The sequence below is a fragment of the Cervus canadensis genome, chromosome 28, assembly GCF_019320065.1.
Source record: "Cervus canadensis isolate Bull #8, Minnesota chromosome 28, ASM1932006v1, whole genome shotgun sequence".
Taxonomy (NCBI): Eukaryota; Metazoa; Chordata; class Mammalia; order Artiodactyla; family Cervidae; genus Cervus; species Cervus canadensis.
In genome coordinates, this window is record NC_057413.1 from 50,603,600 (window position 1) to 50,617,502 (window position 13,903).

The following is a 13,903-nucleotide window of genomic DNA, read 5'->3' on the forward strand; positions in this document are numbered from 1 at the left end:
CTGAGAAATGAAGATGGTCATAAATCCTCTGTAAGGGGTAATTTTTGCTCTCCAAAGTAAACTTAAACCAGATCCCTCTTTGGGGGAGATTTGTCATCCTGAAGAAGAAAGACGGAAAGCACTACTCATACCTGTGTAGACAAACGTTATCGTAAAATTTATCTCCTGTTTTTCTAAAAATCCATTTGTCTTCCTAAAGATGCCTGTATTGTGTTCTTCCCCTAGAATCATCTCTCCCCTTCCCTTTCCTGTGCTAAGTTAGGTGTACACAAAGCCTTGAATTGTAACCATTTAAGGTACCAGTTACTTCTTTTCTAGCCTCCTGTGTGCAATATGAATTCCCCTTTCGTCCTCTCAATCTCTTTTGCTACTTTCATTGGCAGCCTCCTGTTATGAAACCTAAGAGAGAAGAGAAACAAGATTTCCATTTGCTACAAAACCCAGGCATTTTGGGCTACAGAATCCATGCTCTAAACCAGGGTTTCTCAACCTCAGCGCAACTGACATTTGGACCGGACAGTTCTCTGCTGAGGACTGTCCTCTCCTGGGGGCCATCCTGTGCACTGTAGGATTTTGGCAGCATCCCTGGATTCTAGAGGCCAGTAGTATTCACCACCCGCCACCCACCCACCCCACCGTGACAACCAAAGTCGTCTCCAGGCATTGCTAAATGTCGCCCTGGTTGAGAAGTTCTGCTCATTATCCTGCCTCTTCCTGCTGTGGGGCCCCATTTTCTGGGAAGTCCTTCCTTTGGGTTTTTTTGTTTGTTTGTTTTGTTTTTGTTTTTTTGCTATGCTCTGTGGCTTGCAGGATCTTAATTCCCTGATAACTCCATCAGGGATTGAACCCAGGTCCCAACAGTGAAAGCCCAGAATCCTAACCACTAGACCATCAGGAAGCTGGGAAGCTTTTCCAGATTCTCCTCTGTCAAGGCTGATATTTATTGAGATATTACTACATGCTCAGTCGGTAAAGAATCTGACTGCAATGCAGGAGACCTGGGTTTGATTCCTAGGTCAGAAAGATCCCCTGGAGAAGGAAGTGGCAACCTATTCCAGTATTCTTGCCTGGAGAATCCCAAGAACAGAGGAGCCTGGTAGGCTATTGTCCATGGGATCACAAGAGTTGGACACGTCTTAGCGACTAAATCACACCACTACGTGCTAGGTAATGCCTAGCTTTTTACATATACTTGCTTGTTTCATCCTCACAAGGAACCTGTGTGGCAGATCTTATTGTTACGTGCTTCTGTAAAAGAGAAAATGAACTCAACCCAGGAAAGACTGTGCCCAAAGTCACAGGATCCCTGAAGCTGGGATCCACCCAAGGGTCTATCTCTTTCCAGCCTGTGTGCTCTGAACCACCCACTCTTATATCGTCAGACCCTATTTATAGCTTGACCTCCTCCACTCCTCTGCCTCTCTGAGAGTAGGGACCAGTGTGTCCCCAACACCCACCCACTGCACAGCACTCAGTTCAATGTTTTTTAAGTGAGTAAACAAGAAACAGCAGATTAAGAGGTTCCCGGCTGCAAAGAGGGGCATTGTGTAAACCACACACAAGTTTCCCTCACAGGAGAGGTTGCCATGCCAGTTGCAAGAGTGTCCAGGACCTCACTGGCCTCAGAAGTCCGAATATGTTGTTAGAAAAACTTCAGAAATAATACTGAATGTGTTTCTGCATGTTTCCCTGTTTTAAGGAATTTTTTTTTTAATTAATTCAAAGGACCCAGAGAGAGGACTCAAACAGATGGCACATTCTTTCTCAAAAGAAATAACATGACAGGCCTTCAGGATTAAATCACTTTACCCTCTAATGGTCACACACACATGTGTGTGTGTGCTCAGTCATGTCCCACTCTGCAACCCCATGGACTGTGGCCCACCAGGCTCCTCTGTCCATACAATTTTCCAGGCAAGAATACTGGAGTGAGTTGCCATTTCCTTCTCCAGGGGATCCTCCCAACCAGGGGATCTAACTGGTATCTTCCACATTGTTAGGCGGATTCTTGATCACTGAGCCACCAGGGAAGCCCTGAAGTTTTACAAGTAAATGTTGTTTCATAAAATGCAACAGGGAGTTAATATAATTTCTTCCCTCCCAGAAGTGAAATGTTTTCTCACATATCAGCATCTCAGCCCTGGAAGGGACGCTGAGATGAAAACTAGGACTTGAAGCCAGGCCTGTCACCCAATGCTTTGGCACAAGCTTCATCTCCTCACTCTTCTCCAAGCCTCTACCTGCCGCTTTCTGCCCTTGATGAACCCAGGGAAAGAATATTAGCCTTGGCATTGTAACTGACTTGAGTCTTGGTTCTGCCACTTACAAGATAAGGAATGTTAAGCAACTCTCTATTTCTCTGGTTGGTGTCTTTATCTGTACAATGGGTAAGGTTCCGTGACCTTTTCCTCAGAGCGCTGTTGCAGAGTTGCATAATAAAGGAAACTGCTATATTTTAAAAAATGATTTTCCTGTTTCCCTCCGTTGGAGTTGAATGTGGCTGCTGCACCGGGTCTTCCAGGCGGCGATCCGAAGGCCTTTGTGAGATTCTGTGTTTCTTTCTGGGCCGTTCTAGTTTGGGGTTCACTCCCCCTCCCAGACGCTATCAGCGCTGCTGGGAAAGGCCCAGAACCTCTCGCGGGGGCGTTAATCCAGGGAAGGTCACACTGGGTTCTCTCCCATCCCCAGCACTCAGCAGTCCCACGCTAAGGGAAATATGGTTGGTGGCCTTGAGGGATGGAAGGCACCAACCCCGGAGTGTGTGAGGAAGGGTCAGTGGAGAAGCAGGGAGGCGCGGCCCAGCGGCGTTTGCCGGGAAAGAGTTTGACCCTGTGGTGGTTTCCGACCATAGTGTGCGCATGCGCATTCGGGTTTTGTTTTGTAAGCCCATGATCTCTGGATAACTTCTCCATCATTAACTTGATTCTGGAGCTAAATGCTCTTGCTTGGGCAAAGTTGGTTTTGCCATAGGTAGGAACTTTTCTCCAACCCTGTCCCTACTTTGTGGCTTATGTCATTCAGAATGGACTAAGGCTCTGATTTTTGTGTTGTTTTTTAAAAATAATTTTTCTTGGAGTATAAAACAACAACAAAAAAGTGCATGCTCAGTCGTGTCTGACGCTTTGCGACCCCGTGGACTGTAGCCCACCAGACTCCTTTGCCCAGAGTATTTTTCAAGCAAGAAAAATGGAGTGGGTTGCCATTACCTCTTCTAGGGAATCTCCTCGATCCAGGGATGGAACCCACATTTCTTGTGTCTCCTGCATTGGCAGATGGGTTCTTTACCACTAGGACCTCCTGGAAAGCCCTCTTGGAGTATAGTTGGTTTACACTGTTTTAGTTTCAGGTGTATTGAACTTGAATCTGTTTTACACACACACACACACACACACACACACACACGTATATCCACTCCTTTTTGGATTCTTTTTCATAGAGGCCATTACAGAGTGTTGAGTAGAGTTCCCTGTGCTATACAGTAGGTTCTTATTAGTTACTCATTTTTTATATAGTAGTGTGTATATGTCAATCCCAATCTCCAATTTATCCCTCTTCCCCCTTAGTCCCTGGTCATTGTAATTTTATTTTCTACATCTGTAACTCCATTAATGTTTTGTAGATAAGTTCATTCTTCAGTATGACAACCTTATTTAATTTATTAAAAATGAGATTCTACAACCTCTGTGAGTGTCTGACTCTAAACGTGACATTCTGTTTGAATGTGAGACATTAGAGCAGGAGGAAATGGGCCAGTGGGGTCTTTGTTTCTGAAGAGACAGGCAAAGAGCTCTGAGGACAGCTGGAATTATGAAAATGATTTTCTTGATTTTACATGATTTCCTGATTTTCCTGGTTTTCTCAACAGAAATTAAAGAACTTATTTACATTATCACTCTTTTCTCATGGTTAAGACTTTTAGAATCTTGACAAAGCTTTCTACATTGTGGTTTCTCAGGAAATATGGAGAAAATTGTTTATTCTGTGGAAGATAATGATAAAAGGAGTTTGCATTCATATTCAGGCATTTCCCAAAGTCACACAGTATCTAACCAGGACTTGGGAAGGAGTCATTTCTCCTCAAGCAAAGACTCTTTCAATGAATAAAGAAGATGTGGTACATATCTACAATGGACTATTTGGTTGTTGCTATTTTTCAATTGCTAAGTCGTGCCTGACTCTTTTGTAATCCCATGGACTGTAACCTGCAGGGCTCCTCTATCCATGGGATTTCCCAGGCAAGAATACTGGAGTGGGTTGCTGTTTCCTTCTCCAGGGGACCTTCCTGACCCAGGGATCAGACCTGCGTCTCCTGCATTGGCAGGGAGACTCTTTACCACTGGGCCACCTGGGAAGCCCACAGTGGACTATTACTCAGCCATAGAAAGAAATGAAATAATGCCTTTTGTAGTGACATGGTTGAACCTAGAGATGACCATACTAAGTGAAATGTCAGTCAGAGAAAGACAAATATGATATTATTTATATGAGAAATCTTTAAAAATGCTACAAAATGAACTTATTTGCAAAGCAGAAATAGACCCACAGACATCAAAAACAAATTTATGGTTACAAAGAGGAAATGAGGTGGAGGGATAAATTAGGAGTTTGGAATTAACAGATATACACTATTATATACAAAATAGATAAACAACAAGGATAAACAACAACAAGTTCCCTATATAGCACAGGGAACTGTATTCAATATCTTATAATAACCTATAAGGGAAAAGACTCTGAAAATTATACATATATATCTGTATATATGTTCTACAAGTTTTTTCAGTTATATAGCTGAATCATACTTCTGTACACCAGAAACTAAAAACATTGTAAATCAACTATACTTCAATTAAAAAGAAAAAGACTCTTTCTTCCCAATAGAACATTCACTGTTACTGTCCTCAACTGTTTCTCCTCCAGTTACTAGGAGCCTTGAAATACATTAGCTTTTTATTTGTACACCCTAGATTTTAGAATCACCATCCACTGGAAAAAAGAAAGAAGGGAACATTGTGAGAAACTGTGTCGCAGGGATTAAGTGGCTGTGTCAGACAGGTGTACTGGCTCCTATTTCTCCCAGCCTTGTCTGGAAATTGGCGACCCCAGTGAAGCCGAGGAATGGACCTGGGTTTATCACCGCTTTTCATTCCGTGGACTGTGACTCATTAGCCAGCCTGAAATCACTTGGCTCCATCACTCCTCTGGACTGAGACTGTGGACTTAAAACTGAGGTTCCCATCACCTCACCTGGACTAAGATGCTGCCACTGTTTCATTTTAGATGCCCTGATTTCTATAGCTCTGAGAGCACTTTTCAACCTGGGGTTTGTGTGTCCATTGGTTGTGAAATTCAGGTAGAGATTGGCGACTACATTTTAAAAATAATGAAGGAGACCTCCCTGGTGGTCCAAAGGTTAAGACTTCACCTTCCTGGTGAGGGAACCAAGATCCCACACACCTCCTGGCCAAAAAACCAAATCATAAAGCAGAAGCAATATTGTAATAAATTCAATAATGACTTTAAAAATGATCCACATCAAAGAATTTTTTAAAGAAAAATAAGAATAATGAAGGGGACTTCACTGGTGGTCCAGTGGCTAAGAGTCCACAATTCCACTGCAGGGGACAAGGGTTGGACACTAAGATCCCTGGTTGGAAACTAAGATCCTGCAGCCAAAAGAAAGGAAAAAAGAAAGAAAGGATGAAAGAAAGAAACAGAATATAATGAATCAAGAAAAGAAATATAGATGTGCACTACCTGTAACAAGGATAGTCATTATTTTATGAAAATTTTGTTTCGGTTTATACACTTCAATTGTGGGTCTCAATATAAATGGGTTTTAAACATCAAGTGGAAGAGGGGAGAAAATGCAATAGCAGGCCCAAAGAGGCTCCCCAAGCCCTCTCTCAAACATACAGTCTTCTCTATTGTAGGCTGGAGGTGGGTGATGGGGTGGAGGTGGCTGATGGGGTGGAGGTTCTGCTAGTTTGTACCTACATTAAATAATGTGTCTCTGTGTGTGTGGGCGCAGAGTCACTCAGTCGTGTCTCTCTTTGTGACCTCGTGGACTATAGTCCACCAGACTCCTTTGTCCATGGAATTTTCCAGGCAGGAATACTGGAGTGGGTTGCCATTTACTACTTCAGGGGATACTCCCGATTTAGGGATTGAACCTGTGTCTCTTGGGTCTCCTGCATTGGTAGGTGGATTCTTTACCACTGTCTAGTACCTTGCTTTAGAATGTAGGGCTATATCTCTCCTGTTATTCTCAGAGTTGGGGCTTTAGATGCATTTGGGAAGACAAATGAAAAGTGGAAAACAAGCACTATGCCAGGCACTGGCAACCAGGCTCCCAATTCCCTAACTGCCCAATAACTGCTTTCTACACAGTGGGAGTGGGAGCTGAGTGGCCTCTGGAAAGCTGAAAAGAAAAATGTCAGGTAAGAGCAGCCATTCATCAGTCCCCACCTACAACTGTCCTTCTCGTGGTCCAGACCAGAATTTGGAACTTATTTAAGGAAGCGAAGTTAACTTACAAACTGGAGAGGTATTGCCATCAGCTCTCCAAAATACCCCTGGAAAAATCTATTGATCAAGCAAAGCCAAGTTTATTGGACACCCTGAGGTGAAGGGAAACTTCACATTGGCAGAGTCTTACCATGTCCCAGAGGGGAGGCCCCCAGAGGTTATTTGTAGCAATTGTTGCTGGGTAGGGTTTGGGGAGTCAAGGGGTTTCAGGTGGGTCTTTCAAGGCAGAGGACTGATTGTGAACTGCACAAAGTTTCTGGCATCACATATTTCGGGTTGGTAGGTACAAGTGGTTTTTTTTTGTTTTTTTGTTTTTTTTTTTGTTGGAGGCTAATTACTTCACAACATTTCAGTGGGTTTTGTCATACATTGATATGAATCAGCCATAGAGTTACACGTATTCCCCATCCCGATCCCCCCTCCCACCTCCCTCTCCACCCAATTCCTCTGGGTACAAGTGTTTTGAAGTGAATCTAGAGAAGGAACTACGGCTTAGTCAGTGAGAGGGGCTCAGGGGAGCCCTCTATGGTCTCAATAGGGGAGCTGCTTCTCCATTTCAGCAAACGGCTTTTGTGCTGTGCGGCGTCGCGCAGTCCGACTCCATCTGACTCTTTGCGACCGCATGGACTATGGGATTCTCCAGGCAAGAATACTGGAGTGGGTAGCCATGCCCTCCCCCAGGGGATCTTCCAAACCCAGGGATCGAACCCAGCTTTCCCACATTGCAGGCGGATTCTTTACTGTCCGAGCTACCAGGGAAGCCCTATTTTGGTCTGTGTGTGTGCTTTAATAGCTGTGCTGGGTCACTCAGCACACTCTGGACAAACATATTTACAGGAATTTCCTGACACCATCAAATTATTTGTTAAGAGTCTCATTTTCCTGGGCAAGAATTTTCTAGAATAAATAGTTAAGTCATGTTCACTTATGAATGAAAGGGCCTACCCATCTTGGTATTGAGAAGCTGCTAAAACAGAATTTCTAGACATAAATAACTGATGAATTTTTATTTTATTTTTATTGGCATACAGTTGCTTTACAACATTGTGTATTTATGAATTTTTAATAGTTAATTTCTATCCTGTCTAGTGTTTTGGGAAAGAATCAGAGTCAATGGTATATCGTCAGATACTACTGTACCCAGTGTTTAAAAATCAGGTGGGGGAACGTGTGAAGGGAAAAAAATCCTTTGAATTGGGATTAGGTTGTTGAATGTTCTTGAAGTTTGTAAGCTTTGAAAATTTCCAAGGGAGAATAAGGAAAGTGCACACAGAGGCAGAAACTGGGATTGATGCAGCCACAAACCAAGGAATGCCAACATCCCCCAAAGCTGAAAGAGGCAAGAAGCAGATGCTCCCCCGGTGCCCCTGGAGAGATATGGCTGTGCTGAAACCTTGCTTTGGGTGCAGTGCTGTGTTATGGACTTTCGTTCACCATCGCTATGAGAGAATACATTTGTCTTGTTTGAAGCCCCCACGCTTGTGTTCATTTGTTATTGCAGCCGTTGGAAACATACAGGGAGTGAAAGGGAGCATTTCTTCTCGCTTCCTTTCACAGGGAGAAGAAACCTTTCTCTGAAAACCCACTGTACACCTCCCCTCAGGTCCTGTGAACTGAGTTCCAGCTTCAAGGATGCTGAAATAGAAGCATCTGGCATTTTTAGCCTTTATAAATCTCTGTCTGCAAATATATATATAGTAACAGTTTTGGGCAAACCATGGCATCTAACATGTGACGTAGTGGCCATGTTATAGACAGCAGGAGGGACATGGAAGCGGATTGGCCAAATCCTAGGGCCCAACACTGGTACCTGGATCCAAACACTGACTGCACTCTTCCAGTGAATGGTTTCACCAGCATCTGGGTATCACTGTCTTCCTTACTGAGTGAGTCAGTGGATCCCCACATTCTTCCTTGGAAGCATCTGGCCACTTTTCCCAGGGTGAGTTCTTACCCAGCCATGGCTTGGCTGACCTTTTCCTAAGTAGCTCCCAGCCAGGGAAATCCCTCTTGAGGTAGGTGAGTTTCCTTAGCAACACTCAGCCACAGCATTCCATGTTCTGACCCTTGGTTCTGCGTTCCCAGAGGCTGTCCACAGGCAAGGGAGGTGCGCTTTTAGCTTTCTATGCCTCTGTGGATGGGCTTTCCTGCAATTCCAGCTTGTCATCTATGTGACCCTCCTGGTGGATATTCACAAACTGACTTTTCGTTGAGGTGGGAGAAATCTTTCTTCTTGCATTCCAGGTTTAGTGTTTGTGTGGCTGTTTGGCTCTTCTTTACGCTAGCTAAGCTGGCTGAAGGCTTGACAGCCTTGGAATAGCTCGTTTTCTCCTTCAAAGACAGGGAGAAGCACTTGCCAGGAGACGTCTCTACTTAGGGCATTCATCCTTCAAATCTGACCAGTGGTTCTACCCCCAAGAACATGTATTTTCTTTTTGCTTCATTAATTTTAGAAATGTGGAAGGTTTGGGGTTTGGCTCACAGAACATTATAAAACACAAAGTCCTGTCATCTGGAAATTGCCTTTTTTGATACTTTCAAAATAACTAAATGGAAAAAGAACCCACACCGAGACCACCAGGAAATGTAATGGCTCTTTGCCCAAAAAACATTTGGAGGCAAATGCTTCTGCTGACCCACAACTCGGGACTAGTGGGGCTTTAAATCTATTGCTTGTGGGATTGTAACTCTCCTACTGGGCTGTTAATCTGATTGTTTATTAAAGCTCTGCTGACTTGTTCATTTACTGGGTTTCTCTAGCAGAGCCAAGGTTCTTCAGAGAGTAAGTGCCATGAGACTCCGGGCTTTTAATGGAAGCTGACAATATATCACAGGGGATGAAGACCTTGAAGGTTTCAAACAGAAGATGGATGATGTTCTCTTACCAGCTCATTTCAAGACAAGTTCAGGAGCTCCATGTTGAGTTAACCGATTAGGTTTTTGCTGAGCAGGAAAACATTTGTCATTCTTATTCCATTTACCTACCTTGCAACTAGAATTCTTTAGCAGTGGCCCCAATCCTTAAAATCCTTCATCACACTGGGAGACATGGCAGGGACTGGAAGAAGCAGCCAAGAAAAATAGCTCATGGAGACCAAGGATCCCTGAGAAGGTGATTGAGGTGAATAAACAGTACAAGAAGCAGAAACTAACCAACAAATTGGATAGAATGGGCCCCAGGTAGAATTTTACCAAGGCTTAAACACAGTTTTGGAGCTACTGTCTTCTTTAAGGATTTCCCCTTTTCTTCCATCCATCCAGACTCTCATGTACGTACATAAGCATGCCCTTCACTTGTCAGAATCACACCTACTTTCTGCTTAGACCCATCCTTTTTAACCTCTCTGTCCTCCACGTGGAAACACCACACCCTATCATTGTCTGTTTAGACTCAATTCTTTCAATCCAGTAAATGAAGTTGAGCCATACATGGCTAAGGAGAGCTATCATACTCTGGAGTGATACTCTCTGATAAAAATATACTGAGAGCCATGTGTATAATTGTAAAGTTTCTAGTGACCATACTGCAATAAATGAAAAGAAACAAGCTAAATTACTGTTAGGGTTTATTTTCTTTTATCCCAACATATACAAAATACTTTCATTTCAACATATCTCACCGATCACATTTCAAGTCTTTGGGGTCATGGGTGGCTAGTGGCTATTGCACCTCTAGAGTCAGTCTTGTGGCTGTGTTATCCGTACTTTAGTAAATCTCACGATGACATGTTCAGCCAGGTCTTGACATTTCCTGGCAGGAGTGCGGACTGAATATTTTATATTAGGTATGTCCTTCCTGGGCCCTTAAACTTTGCATATTGCCTGCCTAATATCTGCAGACATGTCTCTCTCTTTTTAATATATAATTTTATTTATGTATTTTTGGCTGTGCTGGGTCTTCATTGCTCTGCAGGCTTTTTCTCTAGTTGTGGTATATGGGCTTCTCATAGTGGTGGTTTCTCTTATTGCAGAGCACAGGCTCTAGGGTGCATGGGCTTCAGTAGTTGTGGTGCTCAGGCTTAGTTACCCCACAGCATGTTGGATCTTCCTGGGCCAGGGATCAAACCCATATCCCCAGCATTGGCAGGTGAATTCTTTACCACTGAGCCACCAGGGAAGCCCATACATGTCTCTTATGATTCTACTATATCACTTTTGGGAATTCTTAGAAAGAGGCAGAATCATGAAGAAGTCTTATAATAAATTCATTGCTGTAAGCAGAATCTATGGTCAATACTGTAAAAACTTTGGAAATTCAAGTCTGATATTACACACAGTTGTATCAATAGACTTATCTCCATTTTTCTATTTCTTGTCTTTTTCAGAGGCTCTGCCTTTTTTCTGCTCCCACCTTACCTTTTTACTTTTAGTGCTTCTTTGGCATTATCATAGAGCCTTGAATATGCAGAGCTCTTTTCACTGTTAAATGTACTAAATTAATGCAAGTACAAATGGAACATATAAAGCCCACACAATTTTTCTCTCCATTTATCCTAAGAAATGGAATATTTCTTGCCAAATCAGTAAACAAAGAATGTTATAGTCATCAGTGATTGCAGCCATCACTGATGGTGAGTTGGTGAGCCCTGAGGAAACTCAGGAAGGAATACCTGCCATCTAGCAGCCATTAGGCTGTAGCCACTCCCTATGGTGAGCCCTGAGGAAACTTAGGATGTGAAAACAGGATACTGGCTCCAGATAGCTGGGGTGCATATCAAAGGAGGGCTTCCCAGGTGACACTTCCCTGGTAGCTCAGCTGGTAAAGAATCTGCCTGCAGTGCAGGAGACCCTGGTTCAATTCCTGGGTTGGGAAGATCCCCTGGAGAAGGGATAGGCTACCCACTCTAGTATTCTTGGTCTTCCCTGGTGACTCAGATGGTAAAGAATCCATCTGCAACATGGGAGACCTGGGTTTGATCCCTGGGTTGGGAAGATCGCCTGGAGAAGAGTCAGGAAGAGCCCCACTCCAGTATTCTCACCTGGGGAATTCCATGGACAGCGGAGCCTCGAGGGCTGCAGTTCATGGGGTCGCAAAGAGTCGGACATGACTGAGTGACTTTCACTTTCACTTTTTCCCAGGTGGCACTCATTTAAAGAATCTACCTGCCAATGCAGGAGACACAAGAGATGCAGGTTCAATTCATGGGCCAGGAAGATCCCCTGGAGGAGGGCATGGCAGCACATTCCAGTATTCTTGCCTGGAGAATCCCATGGACAAAGGAGCCTGGAAGGCTATGGTCCATAGTGTTGCAAAGAGTCAGACATGACAGAAGTACTTAGCATGTATATCAAAGGAATGATTTCAGTAGCCAAGATTCTTGCATCTTCCCATACATAGAAAAGCACTAAATTCCTTAAGTTAGAATATCTGGTTTTCCTTTAATCAGCAATAATCTTTTGATGTTGAGATTCCTGCCCTTTGTTTCAAAACTTCTATATAAGCTCTCCCCCTCACCTCCTTGGAGCCATTCTCTCAGGGTTACTTAAGATGCTGCCTCTCAGACTTGAAGTCCTAAAACTTCCTGCTGAACAAAACATAGCTCTCAACTTTGAGGTTTTGAATATTTTTAAGTCTACCATACCATCTACAATAAGTTTTTCAATATGGAAAAAGACAAAATTTGAAATCTTGGATTGATACAGTGATACAGAAATTGTGACCCTCACCAAAATTTTTGTCCTAAATTTTCAGATATTTGTGTTCCAGGGTACTGAAACAGGTATCTATTAGGCATACTTTCAACTGCAAATAATAAAGTACTCATAGAGATTTCTTTCTCTTAGATAGCAAAAAGCCTGAAGGTAACTGGTTGCTGACATTGGTTCTGCTCTTTGACAGTGTCTTCAGGAACACAAACTCTTTCCATTCCACCATCCTTAGTGTGTTGGGATTCAACCACATGCTTGCTACTTCATGCATGAAAGTGGCAGACACTGAATCCTTCACCAGGAAAGGAAGAGATTCTTATCAGAAGGCTTGAAGCTTTCCAAGAACTATGTTCCTTGGGCACTCCCAGCTACAAGAGAGATTGGAGAAATGTATGTTTAGATTTTTGGCATCTAAAATGGAAGAGAGAGGAGATTTGTGTTAGTGAACAAATAACAACAGCCTCCTTATAGTTCTCTGATAGCTGGTATGGTAGATAAGTTACAGAAGACTCCCAAGATGTAAAACAATAAGCATTTTACAGATGTCATTTAATTTGATCCTCACAACAACTCTTTGACATACATCCCCCAGTATTATCCCTTCTTTTTTAGTAAAGAAAGCTAGATCTTAGGGAGATAAATTAATTTATCCAAATTATATGGGAATACTCTTGTCGTCCCACCTTCATCACCTCCAAATAACTACCTGATGGCCATGTAGCTCCCCTTCTACATAACTTACCATAATTAATGATATTTCACTCAATGAAGGCAGAGTGTGAGAGAGAAAGGAGTCAGAGGTCATTTCTTAGTTTCTGACTTGAGAAGTCAAAATGCGCATGTGCATGTATGTTCAATTGCTCAGTCATGTCCAACTCTTTTGTGAGCCCATGTGCTATATAGCCCACCTGGGATTCTCCAGGCAAAAATACTGGAGTGGGTTGCCATGCCCTCCTCCAGGGGATCTTTCTGACACAGGGATCAAACCTGCATCTCCAGGGTCTCCTGCGTTGGCAGGTGGATTCTTTACCACTAGTACCATCTTGGAAGACCCAGAGAGAAGTCTCAATGGGTTGGTCTATTTCCTGAGACAGGAAGAGTGGTGTTTGACAGACACTATGTAAGTTCTGGGGCTTCCCAGGTAGTACTAGTGGTAAAGAGCCCACCTGCCAATGCTGGAGACATAAGAGATGCGGGTTTGATCCCTGGGTCGGAATGATCCCCTGGAGAAGCTCATGGCAACCCTCTCCAGTATTCTTGCCTGGAGAATCCCCATGGACAGGGGAAGCTTGTGGGCTACAGTCCATAGGGTTGCAAAGAGTCAGACATGATTGAAGGGACAGCCTGCATGCATGCACCTGTCTGTCATTCAAGTGACTGTGGGTAATATGTATAAGAAATGTGGAGTTGTTTCATAGTCAGAATTGACATGGCTTCTAAAAAGTTGATCAGAAATCAGTATCACCTTTCTAGATTTTTTCTTAAGAAATAAGAAAAAATAAATAGTTTTTGTCATGGCAGTCTGAACACGAGTTGGAAAAAAATTCCCAGATGGAGTATTGCAGAAAGGAGTGAGTTTATTAAGAACAAAGAGCAGAGATAACGTGGGCACTGAGAACACAGTGGACTGACCTCCTGACGGGCCAGGCAGAGTCGACAGGACACTGTTAAAACAGCGGCCTCGCTCAACTTTTCATGTAGCCAATTTTTATAACTTCAAGACAAA